The sequence below is a fragment of the Chlamydotis macqueenii genome, chromosome 3 (assembly GCF_036417535.1).
Source record: "Chlamydotis macqueenii isolate bChlMac1 chromosome 3, bChlMac1.mat, whole genome shotgun sequence".
Lineage (NCBI taxonomy): Eukaryota > Metazoa > Chordata > Aves > Otidiformes > Otididae > Chlamydotis > Chlamydotis macqueenii.
Window position 1 is genome coordinate 7530161 of NC_141558.1, and position 18295 is coordinate 7548455.

The following is an 18295-nucleotide window of genomic DNA, read 5'->3' on the forward strand; positions in this document are numbered from 1 at the left end:
GAGGGGAGAGGTTGGAGAGCGGCTGGGAGGGCTCCGACAGACGTATGGCGGTACATTAAAATCAGATGGCTGAAGTTGTTTTCAAGCCTCCTCTCTTTTGATGGAAACATCCCATTCACACAGAACTTGGCACCTGAACTGCCAGTTCTTACTTTGGCTAGCTGAAAAGGTGCCCAGCCATTGGCTAGGGCAAGTCACACAGGCCCTCTGTTTCAAACCGCTTTCTTTACAATATGAGCACAAACCAGTTGCAGCATATGACATGGAAGTCATATCTGATTCCCAATATCCATAACGTTTCTGTCATTAATATGTATGTGACAGAGGTGTTTGTATTATATGATGCTGGACAAGTACCCATCACATTACACAGAACCCACAGAGTTTCCCTGAAAGACTGCAACAGGGAGCAGGTCACAATAACCGTTCAGATGGCCAGAAGCTATTCCCCACCCACGTGTTGGGGGGACTCAGGAAAGAGGATGCTTGGGAGCAGAGAAGGTCAATTTTTCTGGCCGAGATCTCCATTGCTGGGAATTCAAGACACCTCTAAACGACTGTCCTCCTGACTGCGGGTCCCCAGACGCATAGTATATTTACATCTCAATTCCAGCTGAACCATCAGGGCTGGCAAAATTTTATGCTGGGTCATTGAGGTACCTGTGGCATGGAACTAGCAATGAAGTGTGGAAACCCTCCTCTGCCCAGGTGCCAGCAGAACCCTGAACCACACTTGGGATGCAAGGGTGCAGGGATATGTACAGCGGTGCACAGCTTCAGGCACAATTTTGAGCTCATACTGGCAACAAGGACCACCCTCTAACACATCCCATCACCTCTGCAGGGGAACCAAGGTGCTGAGGAGCATGGTCCCCGGACCACCAATGTAATGCTTCTGGAGGCTAACTCCAGTTAATGTTTATGTAGGATTTTAACCTGCCCACTTGATTCCAGGCTTTTACTACCAGCCCAATCTGAACGTCTACTGTTCATTGACACAAATGTTACCAGAGAGAGGAGCATTGAATGTCTCCAGGCCCATTTACCCTCTACCTCACAAGGTAAAGGGGTGGGTCCTGTATAAACAGGTTTTTTTTGTTTGAGGGTGCCTAACAAAGCAGAGGCTGACCTTTCCCCCTCCGGGGAACAGCAGCCTTCCATCAATCCTTGCTGAGGGTTGGGGCTATTTTCCCCTCTCCTGGGTCAGGGTGATGCTTGAACTCTCCTTGCCTCAGCTTCCCCACCCACCCCATCAATCTCCCCACTGCCCTGCCCAACAACCAGGGCCACTGTGATTTATAACAGCCTCCCCCACAGCTGTGTCTCCTCTGGGACTTTCCCTGCCACTGCTAAGTGCCTCCACTCACTGGGCTGCCTGGCAGTCAGGTTCTCTTCCAGCAGCAGAAGCTGGACCCTTTGCAGGAGGAGGACACTTGCCAGATTAACGTTTTCCACATTAAATTCTACTTCAAGCCCATGGTGGGCTCTTAGGAAGTGACTGACTCATGTGTATAGCATTGGTTTTGAACCATGATAATGTAAATATGACTCAAGATTGGGGCTAAGAAACTAGAGCTTATATTACTCTGTGGGGATGGTGAAGGATCCTAGGAGAATGGTCCAGCTATGTTTAATCCGTATACAGATCGTTATCATTGCAGCACCACTGCCGTCAGACCTATGTACACTCACTGAAGATCCAGCCCATTGAGCTTTCATAATACCAAACACGCTAAACTACTACAAAAAAGTTCCTCTTTTCCCGTCTGTCAGGAGATAGAGAGCACTGACTCGCTGCATCCTAGTTACAAGCACATTTTTCAACAAGGCTTCTTATCGTAAATACACTTTTAATTATTTCACAGCCAGATGAAATCTGGCTACTATTCTGGACACTGCTTTAAAGACTAAGAGCTTTTATCAGACTGTTCCAAGCTTGGGCACTCATCAGTAGAGCTGCTACAATGGCCCAGAGCCCAGGACAAGCTTTTGTCTGCACTGGATGCTCACTAAAAGAAAATAGCACCTGGGTGCTGCCAGGTAAGGTGGCCAGAGTGTGCAATTGGATTTCCTCGGCTCTTGTTTTAGGCAATACAGCCAAGCTGGCAAACCCTGCTCATTGTTTGTTTCCTGGAAAAATATTGGTGTGGTAGGTGAGAGGGATAAGGAATGAGTGCTTGTGTTGAGCATGAAGTAAAGTGGAAAGGAGGAGGACTATATCCAACTTCTTCCCACTTAACCATCTGAGGTATCTCTTGGGCCACAACCCTGCAGAGAGACTCCGGATGGGAAATGCCTCAGCGTGTGCTGATGCATCAGTGTGTGCTGGTGTCAAACATGCTAAAAACGAACAGAAACGAAAGAAGCCAGCGGATTTTCTGTGAAAGCAAAAGCTGGTGACAGTACCTCAGTTTGGGCCAAGCCAAAATCAAGGTGTTGCTATCACTTTTAAAACTGCAAATTTTTTCCCCTCTATTTTAGCCCCCAAACTGCTATTTCGCGCCTCCTTCACCGGGGATGAAAGGATTGATCCCAGAAAATGAAGAGTTAAGCCCATACAAAGCATTATGTTGAAAGAGTCTGCAATCTCATCCTGAAAACAAGTATCAGGGTTTCTGAATCTTAAGTCTTACATGTTTGTGGATAAGGGGACACCATAAACACAACCTTCCCTACAGAACAAAGACATTTCAGTTATCAGCCGCTTCCAAGAGAATGAGATGTCAGGATTATTTCTTCTTGCTGAGCCACTGGTCACAGAAGCACAGCAATATATAACCAGTGCCTCGTTAACTTTTGCTGGAGGTCTGTCTCTTAGTGCCCAAAACTGTTCAAAGAGGCCAAAAAAAGACAGCAGGCCTGGATGAATCCCACAGGCCTGCACTCAACTGAGACATCACATAAACAGGTTTTTAGCTCAGAGAAACATGCCACCTCTTGCCACAGCTTTTGTTCTTCAAAGCTACTATTGGCTCTCCTTCCTGGAAGGAGAGGAGGAAGGTTCCACATTAGTGGAACCTCTATGTGAGGCCATCTGGCACATCAAAATTTACCTTCAGATCTCATTATCCAGTCCACTGACCCCAGTGTTTTCTCCCATTGACTAATGAGATTAGCCCATCACCTCCTAATTGCAGCATTTATACCTACTCTGTTTTACAACACCCAAGAAAACAAATCCCTAGGTTGTTTCAGAGCGAATGAACAGTCGTTCTGCTCATAGAACAAGCACAGCATTTGTAAGAATAGGAGATGGTACATACATCAAAACAATTAATTAATGTCCTTAGTTCGGAAAGTGAAAAACAGAAAATACAAAGACAAATGCTCTAATCGCAAACCGCGGAGGCCAGTCTCCTTGCTCCTTGGGCTTGTTCAGCTCTACCAGAGCAGTGCAAGGAGTATTACCTAGCAGTCCTCATGGTAAGGGAGCAACTGCAAGGCACTACACAGACATGACTTTCAAGGACACTAACAAAGGGTAGTATTGCAATTCCATGCCTCACCACCCTAAGAGGAAGTTTCCTGAAAAAAAAAAAAAAAAAATCTTAAAAAGACAGAAAGAAGAAATTAAAGAGTAACCTTATATCCATCGTATATCATCAAAGTGCCAAGAACTAAAAAAGCACAGGAGATGGGCTGGAAGTCAGGTTGTCATCTTTACTGCTCTCCAGTTTAGTGATATTTAGCAGGATCCATCTAGCTTAAACTAGCTGCCTGGACCTTCTTCAGGTCAATGGAGAGGAACCAGCAATCATGGGATGCCAGTGATCTCTAGATGTAGATGTAATGCAAGTCAGATGATGCATCCCCTAGAAGTCCAAAGGAAAGGCTTAGGTGAGATGAAGGCGTCTTTGGCACAGTTAAAGAAAATGGAATCATACTGCTGATGGTACAATCTGTGCCTCCGTTTCTTCATCTGCAAGATAGTGCTATCAGTGTTTATTCTCTACAGTAGATTGCTTTTACAGCCATGAATGATCAATGCTACATAATTGCTACATTACTCTTGATAGATTTATTGAGTGTACTTGAACATGTTAGCTGGAGACCTGCTGGAAATTCAGAACGAGAGAGAGAAGACGGAGGAAACAACTTTCAAGTAAAGCTAGAAGAGTTAGAGTTAAGTCAGGAGCAAAAAACTCCTGGCCTGTCTTGTCTTGGAGGCACAAGCAGCTACCAAGCTGTTTCACCTGCAATCTTACCTTACTATTACAGATTATAATGATGGACCTAAATCTACCTCCCTCTATTTTAAAACCATTACCTCTAGTCCTGTCACAACAGGCCCTATTGAAGAGTCGCTCCCCATCTTTTCTGGAGGCCCCCTTGAGGTACTGGAAGACCGCTATCAGGTCTCCCCGGAGCCTCCTCTTCTCCAGGCTGAACAGCCCCAACTCTCTCAGCCTGTCCTCACAGGAGAGGTGCTCCAGCCCTCTCATCATCTTTGTGGCCCTCCTCTGGACCTTCTCCAACTGGTCCATGTCCTTCTTGTGTTGGGGGCTCCAGAACTGGACACAGTACTGCAGGTGGGGTCTCACCAGGGCAGAGTAGAAGGGCAGAATCACCTCCCTCGACCTGCTGGCCACGCTTCTCTTGATGCAGCCCAGGATGCAGTTGGCCTTCTGGGCTGCAAGGGCGCATTGCCTGCTCATGTTGAGCTTCTCGTCCACCAGCACTCCCAAGTCCTTCTCCTCAGGGCTGCTCGCAATCCATTCCCCGCCCAGCCTATATTGGTGCCTGGGGTTGCCACCAGGACCTTGCAGGACCTTGCACTTGGCCTGGTTGAACTTCATGAGGTAATATTAGAGCCCTCCATTTTCAGGCCAAGCTGGCAAAGAAAACAGAATTATAGAATCATAGAATAGTTAGGGTTTGAACAGACCTTTAAAGGTCATTGTCCAACCCCCCTGCAAGGAGCAGGGACATCTCCAACCAGATCAGGTTGCTCAGAGTCCTGTCCAACCTGGCCTTGAATGTTTCCAGGGATGGGGCATCTACCACCTCTCTGAGCAACTTGTGCCAGCATTCCACCACTCTCATGGTAAAAATGTTCCCACCGGGCACAGCTGCATCTTTACCTGCTGCCTGGCTTAGGCACCATAGGTCTTACAGGCTAGCAACTTGCTGAAGCAGTGTTTCACGAAAAGCATTCACTGGCAAACTTCACAGATGTGCGTTAACCCTCTGTATGCTCCTTTTGAACTTGCTCTGATGCTTTGGACTGCTGAAGTGCAAATAAAGGCATTCGTTGCAGGAGTAGCTTCATCTAACTAGTCACAGATGGGATCAAGTGAAAACATTCATTTGAAAGCAGCAGATAGACAGGACTGTCTATCTAACCATGTTCTCATCTACTTTGGGAGACCCTTCTATATCAGAAATTCTTCAGAGAGGCATCACTATTAATGGGGCAGTACACATACCCTTCAACTTCCCCAAAACTATGTAAAAGTCATCATAATCCAGGTACCTATGTGATTTGGGCTCAAAAAAAAAAAAAAAATTCCAGCAAGGAATCAAGCTACAGTAAAAGACACGCAGACATTCAGGAAACATGTAATCAAAAGGGACAGGCAGGGAAACAGAGGCTGAGTCCCACAGACCCCAGGCTCTCGCAGTGAGCTTCAGGGCTGTGCAGGCAGGGACACACAGCAGGTCTGTGACTCTCTCTGCAATCACACACTTGAGCCAGGCCTAAGGTTACAGCCTCAGACTTCAGGAGACCCAAGGGTTGTGCCTCCAATGGGCTTGACAATATTTTATTTCACTCAGTGTGACTTCTTTCCCACATGCCTCATTCTCCCCTGTGCTCATAAAGGATGGGAGCCTCTAAAAAAGCACTGAGGGAAATTCAGGGTGGCCATCAGTTATTGGTTTTGACAGCACTAAAACAACATATGAGAAGGGTTTATTTGTTGCTTTCTATTCCCTGCCCCCCCCCCCCCCCCCAAGAAACAGAAGACAATGTCCCATCCGATGCCTGCCTGATAGAGTGACTGGGGCTGGCTCTGCCACAGCACCGCAGAAGTCATACTTTTGGGGACTATTGTTTTTGTTTCAGGAGAAAAAAAGGAAATGAGCAATCCCAGAAGGAAAGGATCTGAATGCTTGCTCAGGCTACGCCATGAAGAAAAATGATTGCTATTGTCAAAGGGTGTTTCATTGTTCTGTTCTTTCTGAGAAATCTTAAAATACATCCAGAAATGTACCAAGAACAGAAAACAGATCTGTTTCCTGAGCTGCCTATTTGGAGCTTGGCTGGTGAGAGAGTGTCTATAGCTTAGCAGTGTTAATTACCTTGGTTAACCCTTGTCCTTGCTAATGACATTTATTTACAAAAAAAAAAAAACCTGCTTCATATCCATCAGGAGTGGGCGTAAAGAGACGCCAGCTCTCCCTGATGTGAATAGCCCCAATGCTTTAAACCGAATTACTCACCAAGTCAGGACTCCTCACCACTTAAGTATTAGCCTCCAGGTTAATCAATAGCAACGAATTACTACAATAACTGGCCAGGCTCATTCTTTCATTGGTGCCATTTTCAAACACTGTCCACAGTCTGCCCTCCTTGCCAGGTTGCTTCAAGCACAAACTTCCAGCCAGGAGTCCAGGCAATACCTCCAAGATCAGTCAGAAGTAGGACACAGGAGAGATGCAAGGGCACAAGGATTTTGTTAAGGACCAGAAAATAGGTGTTAACCCAGGAAGCTGTGGGATTTGCCCTTCTTAGCATCCTTAGAATCATAGATTCATAGAATCTTTAAGGTTGGAAAAGACCTCCAAGATCATCAAGTCCAACCATCAAGTCAGCTATGATTCCTTAGCATGGCTTAATCTCATGGGAGCAGCTGGAATCAGCCAAGGCTGTACCTCTAATCTCCCAGAGCAGAGGAACCTCAGAAAGAGGAAAAATTGCAGACTATACAAATACATAGATAAATGGATAGATAGGGTGGGTCCCAAAAGCAGAACATGAAGGTACAAAGGGAAGCAAGCAAACAACAAGACAACAGCAGTGCATACAACACCAGTACTGAGCTAGGGCCAAGATGTGCATGCATGTGAGCATCTCCAGAAGCAGTACCCACACAGCTCAGCGCTGCTCCTGAGCACAACCTCTCCCCATGAGCGTGCTGCCAGCACAGCCATGCTGCTCCCTTGCTGGCACTGGTTTGCCCCGAGCCAGCTCAAGTTTCTTGGTCCCAACTGCTCAATAAAGCAGCTTGGACAGTCTACACATAACTCATCAAGGGCCAATAACCATCACCAAGAAGGACAGACAGAACCAACACAGGTGAAAAGGTTTGCCTTTCTTTTCCCCTAACAGAAAGAGCTTCCTGTGTCCAGACATTGAAGAGTTTGATGTAAATAGGTCCAGATTTTCTGATCTGTAGAAGAGAGTAATGCTGACAGGCAGATAGGGATCGTTTTCTGTCTCACGGGTCAAACCAGTGAAGAGTGGCCCTTTATCTTCAATATGCTGCAACAGGCGTCTTAATCAGTCTTGTATTCCAACGACTTAAATCAAGGGAAACATTTAAAAATCACTTTGTTATTCATATTGTGATATCACGCTGGCAAATCAACTTCCTTTCCACCCCCTAGCAGGCTTTTCTTGAGCAGAAATAATCACCACCAGCTCCACCACACAGATGTGTAAGCGATGGGAAAATGCAGAGGAGGCCGGAGTGAACAAAAGGCACCTCAGGCCTGCTGGGGTCAGAACGCGGATCCGTACGGTAGGTTGGACTCTTCACTAATCCAGCTCTGTTTCTAATGAGATTGGTTCCCATTACAGCAAAAGGAGGTCCATGGCTTAATTTGCCAAGGGGACCATTGTCATGCAGCTTAGGGAAGCAAAATAATCTTATCAGTTTGAACTTGAACCCTGCCCTCCAATTACATGGACAATGTTTAAGAAAAGAGAGATAAAGAAAAAGTGATTTTCATTAATCCAGCAAGAAAACTGGATTGTCTAACACCACGCATTCAGCTTCCCACAGCTGCTGGTAAAATTTTACACACCAGCCACTGGCTATAGCATTGCCAAAATGCACTAAGTACTATCTGTGCATGCTAGCTCTGAACCAAATCCAAGCCAAATGGCACCAACCACATTTACAGTGCAACTTATTGGTATAGGAGAGCCTCTACTCTCGCAGCATAACCAAAGTGAAAGCCTGGGCCTGTCAGCTAAAGACAAACAAACTCAGAGGGCAGGAAGAATCAGAAAAATTCTTCACCCCTTCTTGCTGAACCTCTGTCTCTGCTTCCCTATTCAATCTATCAGCACCCCTTGGCTGCCATAGAAGAGAGACCATCCTCTTCTGGGAGTTCTGCGTCCCACACGATGCAGCTAAAACAAAGAACATTTTGGCAAATAACAGCCAGGCTTCATCTATTCTTTTTTTCCATACAATTCATTCTATCAAAGTTGTTTAGCTGAACAAAAACCAGTGCTATCCTGCATTGTGAGGCTAACAATAAACTAACATGTGAGCACAGCGTGGGTCACAGATGTGCGCGCTTCATCGTCAACTGTGGAGCCACTTCCCTGCTCAACTGACTTTTATAAAGCTTTAACCTCTTTGAGCTGGAATTCGGCTTGAGCACATAAACCAGGAGGCAAACAGGGTTAACACAACAGAAGCGGCCCCTGCACAAAAGATGGATGAAAAGACAGGCGTGCTTTGGAAACAGGCAGATCAACAACCTCAGTTTCCAAGAGGTTACCCACAAAATAAAAATCTAGAGAGAAACTAAACTAGACAAATCCCAGGGGCTCTATTTTTAGTCATATCACTTGCACCAGAGGATCTAAATCTGTGCCTTTGAATAGACACGTTTACATTTTTTTCTCCTATAAAGAGACAGAAACAAACAAAAAAAAAAAAAATTTGGAGGGGAAATGTCTTCCAAATTAATTTTTAAATATCTCTTGAAATATGTTCCAAGGTCTGACCCCAAATTTGTAACCCAACTTTAAGTACTCTTATCTTATCCCAAATAAAGTAAACTTTAAAGCATGACTGCCCTAAGGAAAAAGAAAAGAAAAAAAAAAGGCAAAACAAGACTTTTCTTACAACTGCATTTTACGGGCTCAGATCATATCTGCCAACTGAAAGCTTGCTATCATATCCACCTCTAGCTCGTATTACATAAAAAATACAGCTGTAACAGTGAATAGATCGGAGGGTGCGCAAGAGGTTGGGAGGGGACACAACCAGGCAGATGACCCCACCTAACCAAAGGAATATTCCGTGCCATGTAACATTGTGCTCAGCAATAAACCAGAGTGGAGTGGGGTTTAGGTAAGCCAGCCATCTTTTGCTTGGGAACTGGCTGGGCATTGGTTTACCTGAGGGAGGCAGTGAGCGACTTTGCATCACTTATTTTTTTCTCTTTCTTTTTTTCTTCCACTTCTCCTTTAATAGTTATGAAACTATTTTTATCTCAACTCATGAATGTTCTTGCTTTTACTCTGTTTTTCTTCTTGTCCTGTCCTACTTGGGGTGGCAAGGGGAGGCAAGCAAGCGGCTGTGTGGTGCTTCGCTGCCTATGGGGGTCAACCCACAACACGTAGTTACATGCACTTGACTTTGCAACTGTAATGCTCATTTTAAGCTGTGTAGTCCATTTGCATACATTCATTACAGTACTGGAAAAGGAATTATGTATTGAGTACCATGTATTTCTTCCTGGCTATCACAGCTTGAGAGGATGGCTAAGGGGCTGCTCTTGGAGAAAAAGAAAGATATTGAACAACCTCGGAAATATGGGGCAGTTAGAGCTCCTGATGCTAATCTCTCTGCCTTGGATCCTCATCTGGGCAATGCAGGTAACACTCCAGACTCTCCTTCCAGAAGGGTAAGGGAAGAAGTTGTATAGGGCACTCACAACAAGCAATAGAGTTTAAGTAACACATGGCAAATAAGGCTCTAGGGCCATAATGAACCAGAAGGATAAAGAAAACGATGGTGAGGCAGCTGTCCTGTGCACTGGACAATACAGGAGTCTCAAAGAAGCAGAGAAAAAGTAGCATGTTCTCATCAGAGAGTAACAACCCATAATGAATCCAGTCATTTGGATTTTTACAAGTAGTTAGAACTACCTTAATTTTAACATTTCTTAACTTCCAAAGGTTTGATTTGCAACCTTAATGCTGTTCTTTGAATGTTCCACACAAAGGCTAAACATTTTCAAAACGAAAACGCAGAATTTTGTCCCATAACATCTCACGGGCATGTTCCAGGCACAGGATGCAGGTCACTCCAGCCCACAGAGTGATAGAAAAATCACAGAGGGGGGAAGAAAAAAAAAAAAAAAAATCAGCAGAAAATCCCTTCACTGCTGTGTTTGTTTTTATATTTACTTCTTGGAGTAACAGCTCATTTTCAACCCTTGAGGCCAATACAACACATGTCAATAATATCATAGCAGCAAAACCACAGGCATCTGATAGCAGATGAAAATAAAACAACACAATCACATAGGGGGTCTCAGAGTAGGTGGTCTGAATGGTCCCTTTTCGACAAGCAGCACCAGCAGGTACCTAATCTATTGAGGGCTTAGTATAACTTACCTGAAGACAGCCCTCTTACACCCTGATTATTCTGGTGCTTTTATGGAGGAGTGACAGGTGTCTCTGCTGGCAACCAGTGCATTGATACCAGGTCAAAAGATGACACACAAAAGTATATAATGAAGTTCTTTGATTTTAAGTGTCCGATAAAATTTCTTGTACCTCTCTAGGCCTTTTCCTGTTGAGGTAACATTAAAAAAAAAAAAAAAAAAAAGGTAATATTTCTGAAAAAGATAATCTTTTCTTCCACACCAGTGAGGCGCAGCACTGGCAAGGTGGTTAATGATGTGGGATACTTTGCCAGCAGGTGGATGTGACAGCCCTACAACTGAAGGGTTTGGACAATACCTCCTTCAAATTCTTCTGCGGTATGCTACGTCCATCTGTGAATGCAAGTACACTTCTGAAACCTGACCACTCAGAGAGTTTGCCCAAACTGCAGATCCCACACATGCTGCTCCATCTTCATGCAAGGATCCAGGTGGATCCAAGAGTGATTACTGTACAGGACACCTTACTATCCAGAGGAGCCCCATTAACACTCATACGACAGCATCTATTCAACAGAACACGGCATATTTGAAGAGACCCAGCCAAGATTTATTTCACTGTGCAACTCAGAACTGCCAAACCATCATTGTCTCTCTGACATGAAAAGACACGCACTAGGTTCCAGGCAGCCAAGCATTAAGCACCCCCAAAAGAGCAGACATACACACTTTAATTACTACAAACGAGCTTATATCCTCAGCTAGGGAGCTGAGCCAGGCATACTTGGACCAGCCCAAACCCAGACAAAGACACACAACTCACTATCTTTCCTCAGGCAAAAGGAGCAGCTAGGTTAATAATAATAGTAATAATAGGTAATCCAAGCAGTTTTATTTTAAAAGTTCACAATTATTACTTCTATATCAGATTTAATCATCAAGAAGAGGAGTTGGGATTAATTTCTGTGCATCCCAGCAAGTCAGCAAAATTGCCTCACAGCTGAGCAGAATTTGTCCCTTGCCTGTTTCTTGGAAAAAGCACAAAAATCTCAGAAAACAGTAGTACCAGATCAGTGAGGCACAGCACTGGCAAGGACATGGGGAACCTTGTGGCATTGCACCAAACGAACCTGACCAAAACTCCTCTGAACTACTTTGAGCAGGGCATTAAGTCTGCTCCTGCAGGCAGCCACATACCTTTCAAAGGACAGAAACAGATCAAATCTTCGAAGGTCTTGCGTATGTGGATAAAAAGGAATGACAAGAGCACGAAAGGAAAAAAAAAATAAAATAAAAAAAAAAAAAAATGGTTCCCCAGAGGGACTGGGATTGCTATCTTGGAACAGAAAGCAGAAAGCTCAATCTTCACACACACAAACGTGCCAAGCACAAGCAGCCAATCTAAAATAGGACATGTAAACAGCCCTGGTGTCGGCCACATAAATCACTGCACACCCACCTAAACGCAGCACAGTCCAATTCTCAGTTCTGAACACCAAGCACTTTGGGAGATCACGCCATGTTTAAATTAGTATCAACAACAGGATCAGTGAAAGTGCCAAGTGTAAATACATCGCTTTTCTCTTCCTGCAGGGACTAAGCTTATTCTGCTCCCCCTGCCCCCCCCCCCCCCCCCCCCCCAGCTTAAATTATGATTTTTAGCATCTAAGCATTTCATTTGAGAAAAGATATGTTAAAATTCCCACTACTTTTTTAATTGACCAGACTATTTGTGTTACATAAAATCTGCTCTCACAGACTCTTAAATCAAGGAACAAGTTTTACCTGAGGACATAAACAGATGCTTTCTTTAATTCTGCAGCATTCATATCCCTAACAACACACAGACGTAGAAAGAATGCTGCAAGGATGTTTTCCTCAAATAGACTGTGAATCTAGTGGGTACTGATAACCTGGGATACTTTGAAGTAATTAAAATTACCACAGTGGATTTTTTTTTTTAATAATACTACTTAAATAAAGTATTCCTGGTCCTGACAAAAGTGTGCATCAGTGAATCAGTTTCCTGGCCACAGCAATTAGCAGATACTATATAAACATTGCCAAGCATCACACAGACGTTGGGATCCCTGGGGTCTCTTGGCTCTTGCTGACAGCTCTGATGGCTAAAACAGTGGATTTCCACATGACGCGAGCCAGATACACACATATGGCTCTTGAGCTTGAAGTCATCGCCTACATGAGGTTTCACACGGACCACTCACGAGACATCCTGGCACCCACAATAACCCCATCCATCCCTCCCCAGTGGTGCCTCCTTTCCCTGGCACCGCAAATCCAGACCCACAGCTGGTTTTTCGCAGCAGTAACAGCAGCGCCTCCGGTCGCAGCCCAGGACCACAAACACACGGAATTGGAAACACGTGTTTCTCTTCCTGAAGCTTAGTTTGGTCCTCTCAGCTGCCAGTAAAAGTAAACTCTGAACATTTTAAGAGTCAGCAAGCGCTGAGTCCTCCCTCACAGCATTATCATCACAACTGTTGGAAAACCCACGGTGTTTTCCGGACCAGGCCTCAGGACAGGAGTGCACAGACAAACGCTATATTGATGCCCACAAAGCTGCATCCTTGCTGACAAACCAGAACAACTCTCCAAGGCACCAAAATAGCCCCAGCTTCTGTGCTGCTTCTTCTTCTCCTCTCCCAACAGCAGCAGAACTGGTATTTGATATCCCCCCATTGATTTCCTCCTCCAACACCTCTCAGCTCTCTGAGGTCTTACTGCTGCCCACTGACAGAGATTCGTGACACAAAACCAAATGCAGCTCCTCCTTGCAAGAACCACTCAGCCATGGCTGCCAGATCCAGCCATTGTCCTCCAGTTCTGCAGACCCATTCTCTATAGCTCACCATGCAGCCACATCACCAGAACATGACCAGAAGAGGCCACCAGTGGTTTATGACTGACTTTGATGAGGTTTTGGATTTTTGTCACCTCTGCAAAGGAGAATTTCTCTACCCCCGCACAGACCTTCCTCAGTAAGCCAAACTGCAGCCCACACAGTTATGATGGATAGGTTGGCACATACGACCTCCAGCTGAGGAGAAAAACATCCACTGGGGTAAGGACCTCTTCAAGCAGCAGCCTGAGGTCCATCCAACCTCATCACTCACAGCCCTTCACCAAGAGAAGGTATGGAGGTGGCCCGGGTTTGGCCCAGTCTTCAAAGGAAGTCTAAAGCATGTCTGTTTGCCCCTGGGGTCAAAAGCACAAACCCCATTACTGAGCTACACCACAGCATTGGAAAAGAAATTGTATCTGCCTTTCTCTTGAAAAATCTCCCTTTCACGGCCTGCAGCTTTCAACACATTGAAATCCTGGGCCCCCCTTGACACCATCAACCCATTCAGGGCTCCAAAATCAGTATCAAAGTCTCACTAAAGCCATTCAGAAGCTGTTAACATGTAGATTTTGGTGATAATTTGGTGAATGGACTTGTCAAACAAATTGCCTTTATTATGGACTGATTAAATGCAATCAGGAAGAAGTGCCTTTCCCCTCCCAACTCCAGCCCTCATCAGCTCAAACAAACACCCCGAGCCAATTAGCAGGGAGGCGGCAAAAGCAGCTTTCACTTGAAACCTGCCATTCTTGGGGGGCAGGGGGGAGCAGGGAGTGGAAAAAAAACACCACCACCAAAAAAAAAATATTTGTGCTTTCAAAGCCAAGAAGAGCTCCCGAAAGCCACTCTGGGCTCAGCCGCAGGGTGTGGATGGGAGTTATTGGCGTTCTTCTGGCTCGATGCCGGATCAGCTCCCTTAAGCAAAGTGCTGCTCACATCCAGCTCGTGCCAAACGTAAGGCAAAGAACATAAATGTTAAAGCAGGCCCAGGGGGAGCGGCACTACTGGGGCTGTTATTCCTACAGCTTTACGTCCTGCAGCTGGGTTCTCTGTCAGAAAAGGCAGGAGCTCCCATCAAAGCTATTTCCATGCCTAGAAACCTCAGGTTTTGGCATAGGTCCCTGCAGTGGATTCTCTGATGTTTGCAAATGGTTAAGTTCACAGCCCAGCCTTTTCTGTGTTGCAGTAGAAGTGAAGGGATCTGTCTCCACTAACATGAAATTCGCAGCAATTCTGTAGGTCTGATGCCACTACTTTTCTGTTCAACGTGCCTGAAATTAGCTAATGAATGGGAAAGTTATTGAGGGAGGGGATAGAATTGGAGCACAGCATCATAATTACATAAGCCTAACGCCCTGCAGGTATGCAGCTGGAAATTAAATGGTCACCTTAGCTGGCAGTGGGCAGAGCAGAAATCAACATGCGTTTGCACGTATTAACTTCAGAGGCAGGAATCCCACGGCTGGAGCTAGAGACAGCACACGGGATAGGAGCAACAGCTGTTGACGAAGCTTTCAACTAAGTTTTCAATGCATGCATTTTAAGTTAGCACCAAAGACTGATTTTGGTCCATTTTCATTAACGGAGCAAGCTCTGTGCACTGCACACGGATCCCTGCATCCCAGAGCCTACGCAGAGGAGATATGGCATAGCCTCCTCTGGCAGCACAAGCCATTGCTTTGCCTTAGACTCCCACCACAAATAGAAAAGGGCTAAAGCAAAGCTGAAGTTTTATCAACAAGGAGAGATTTTGGGGAGTTCCTTGCCAGGATTAAGATTAGGATTAAGGGTTTATAGTTAAAGCACAGAGACTCAAAAGACCAGCCTCTTACCCCACACCTCATCACAGTCTTCAAGCATCACCTTGAACATAAGGGGTATGTGACACATCATGACACCAGGTCCCGAGCCTTCAAACAGTCCTGAGCACAAGAACGGATCACAGAATGAGATTAGCTCAAGAGCCCATACTATGAGCAGCCACAGAGGAAAAAGTCCAGGCCTTCTTAGGAAGTGGCTGCAAAGTGCCTGATAACTCCACTCTCTCCCCAAGGACCTCCTTCCTACCCCCATGCCCTCCTGCAAACATCGATGTTTAAAGAACTATTAAAGAAAACAACTTCAAAACTCTTCACATAGTTCAAATACTTCACTTAAAAGGAATTTTAATTCTTACATCTCAGATTGCACCAGTCCCCAGCAGGACATGCACTCATCACGTTCACGTTGTGGCATTTGAGCTGTTCAAGCAAGAGGGATGGAGCCACAATGTGAGACCATGCCCTCAGAGGCCTGGGAGCCAAGGTGATGGAGATCTCCACCAGCTCTACCTGTGCTTTCCTTGTGTGACCCGGATACCCATACCTCTGCTTACCTTTTCAGGGTGCTTTCTCATGACCTGTGTAAAGAAGAAATCTTCCTGCAGCCAAGTGACACACATCTTGAAGACCCAGCCAGCGGGAGAGCGGGACATGGGTGCGTGTGCAATTCTTGGTAAGTCCTTCAGCCAGTCCTGCTGCATAGTTGTAGTGTGTGAGTCAGATCAGTGCTGCTTGTGATCTGCTTAGAGCCCAAGACTGGCCATCTCTGAGCTGTTTCTTTCCCGGGCTGGATCTATGCATTCCGTCTGACCCATTACAAAAAAGTCATGGCCTGTTACTAACAGCAGCACCTCCTTGGCAGCACTGAGTAAAACCAAGCTAAGAAGCTGGAGATTTGTTGCTAAACAAGGTCTATAGGATTGAGTTTAAAAAAAGAGCATTCTTCTCCAAAGAGCATCAGCTGCTGTCTCTGGACAATACTGCTATTTGCCACCTTCCATTCCAGTGAGCTGTGTCATCTCCTTCCAGTATGCGGGCAGCAGTGGAACTGCTGCAGAAGCCTCTCATGGGATCACAGCAAGCCTTGCATTCCTCAGCAGCAATAATCAATACAAATCCATTCATCTCCTTAGGATGCAGACAATTCATGTTTCGGATGCACCACCTCTAGCTGGGATGGCATATGCTAAAGTTATAAGGTAAGGCTTCCCCAAAGATATTCACCTGCTCAATTCCAGCCATGCCAGAGAAGAACCCAGAACACATCGAAGTACAGAAAAAGTATGTAAGTGGCCAGAAACCATTATGGTCAGGTTATGTTAAAAGGTTACCCCCACCCCTTTCATTCCACCCCTTTCATTCCTCAGGCCAGCTGACAATTCATATATAGGGGTAACAGTGACAAAGAAGATGCTCCATCAGGTAGAAAGAGTTATCTGGGCCCCTACTCCTTCACAGAGGCATATGGTTCATGCCCTCAAGCATTGGAGAGAGACAAACAGGGTCTTTGCAAAATGCATTGGCAGAGCATTGGGAAATACCATACCTTTTCCTACTCCCTTTCTTCTTGTGGCCACCCAGCTCCAGAACTTCCAAAATCATATCTGAGCTGCTACACACTGGGTACAGCCCTTTCCTGCAGCAAACTGTGTTTCCTGTCCTGCAAGGTACAGTCAGTCCAACAAGACTGGGAACATTTGCCAAGCCTGCTATCAGAAAACATAGCTTGAATCTGGCGGAAGATTTTAACAGTTGTGGAAACACACGGGAGGTTGTGCTTTTGGGATTACGGACCCTGCTTCAGAGTACAGCCTCGCCACACACGTACACAGGGTTTTAAGCCACCCCTCTTCTCCCAAAGTGTGACAGCACAGCTGGATGTTGCAGAACACATGATTTTGTTACCAGCAACATTCTTATCTTGGTTTTTTTTTTTTCCAAAAAGGACAATTTCTGCCTATGCTGCCAGCATCACCAAAACCTATTGAATTTGCTTCCCCTGCTCTGGCTTTGTTGCACACACACACAGTACGAAGTACCCTTGCTCTGGGACACTTTTGCATATTTTAATGCTTAGCGGTTTGGCCTAGCTGGGACAAACTTTGTGTCTATATCTTAACAAGGACCAGTACTTTCCCCATTGCAGCTTTTAATCCTGTTGTGCCCACTCCATGCACCCCTTCTGCATTAACTTGCTTGCAAGGAGGAGCACAAAGAAAGTTCAATGCCAAGAAAGAGATAAAAACACACTAGAAACAAGGAAATGCCTCAGTCCTTTCCATTCAGAGGCAGATCTGCCTTGAATGGCAGCCCCCAGGACTGACCTGCCTCCAAAGGAGGCTGAATCACAAGCAAGTCAGCCCCCTTCAATTCCCGTTAAGACTTCAAGCTACTGTATATATTCTCGCCCCCTCCACCACAAGCTCCTCCTTTCTAACACAAATCTCTCACAGCACACAGACACACGCACTCCCAGGCAGCGAGCAGCAGCATTGGGATGTGTTGAAACCAGAATCCGGTGAGATTCAGCTCCTGCAAATGACACTTTTTCATCAGCAAACTGTAACTGGCAGCTCTTACCTGCTGCAAGAGGTTTGCAACACACACCTAAAGAATATGCCAGACTAGACCTTCACTCTGAGACCCAACGTTAAAACCAATAACCCAAAAGCAAAGTGTAAAATGAGACCTGTTATATCTGATCGACACACACATCCACAAAGAACAGAAGCAGAACAGTGATTTTAAAGTGACTGATGCAGCTGCACGTAGCTGTAAAACTTACACGAGACTCCATACCTTCAAAGTGCTATGTACTTACCTGCTGTGCACAACTCAAAACAACTGCTATGAACATTTTTAGACTCAGAAATTATATAGAAATGAGACACTTCTCCTGGCTTAAGCAAACATAGGCTCAGAATATAATTCATTCTGTGCATGTAACATCTCCTTTATCTCCATGCAGGGGGCTTTTGCAGCCATCAAGAGGTGGACGTCAAGAGGAGGGGAATCTGGCCCATTAAAAAATAATTGG

At 45.4% G+C, this 18295-nt stretch overlaps 1 protein-coding gene across 2 annotated transcripts in view; it reads right to left on the reverse strand.

Annotated features, from left to right (window-relative positions):
- The window catches only part of EVA1A (eva-1 homolog A, regulator of programmed cell death), a 209406-nt gene that overhangs the window by 190447 nt on the left and 664 nt on the right, over positions 1–18295 (reverse strand). The window lies entirely within an intron of this gene.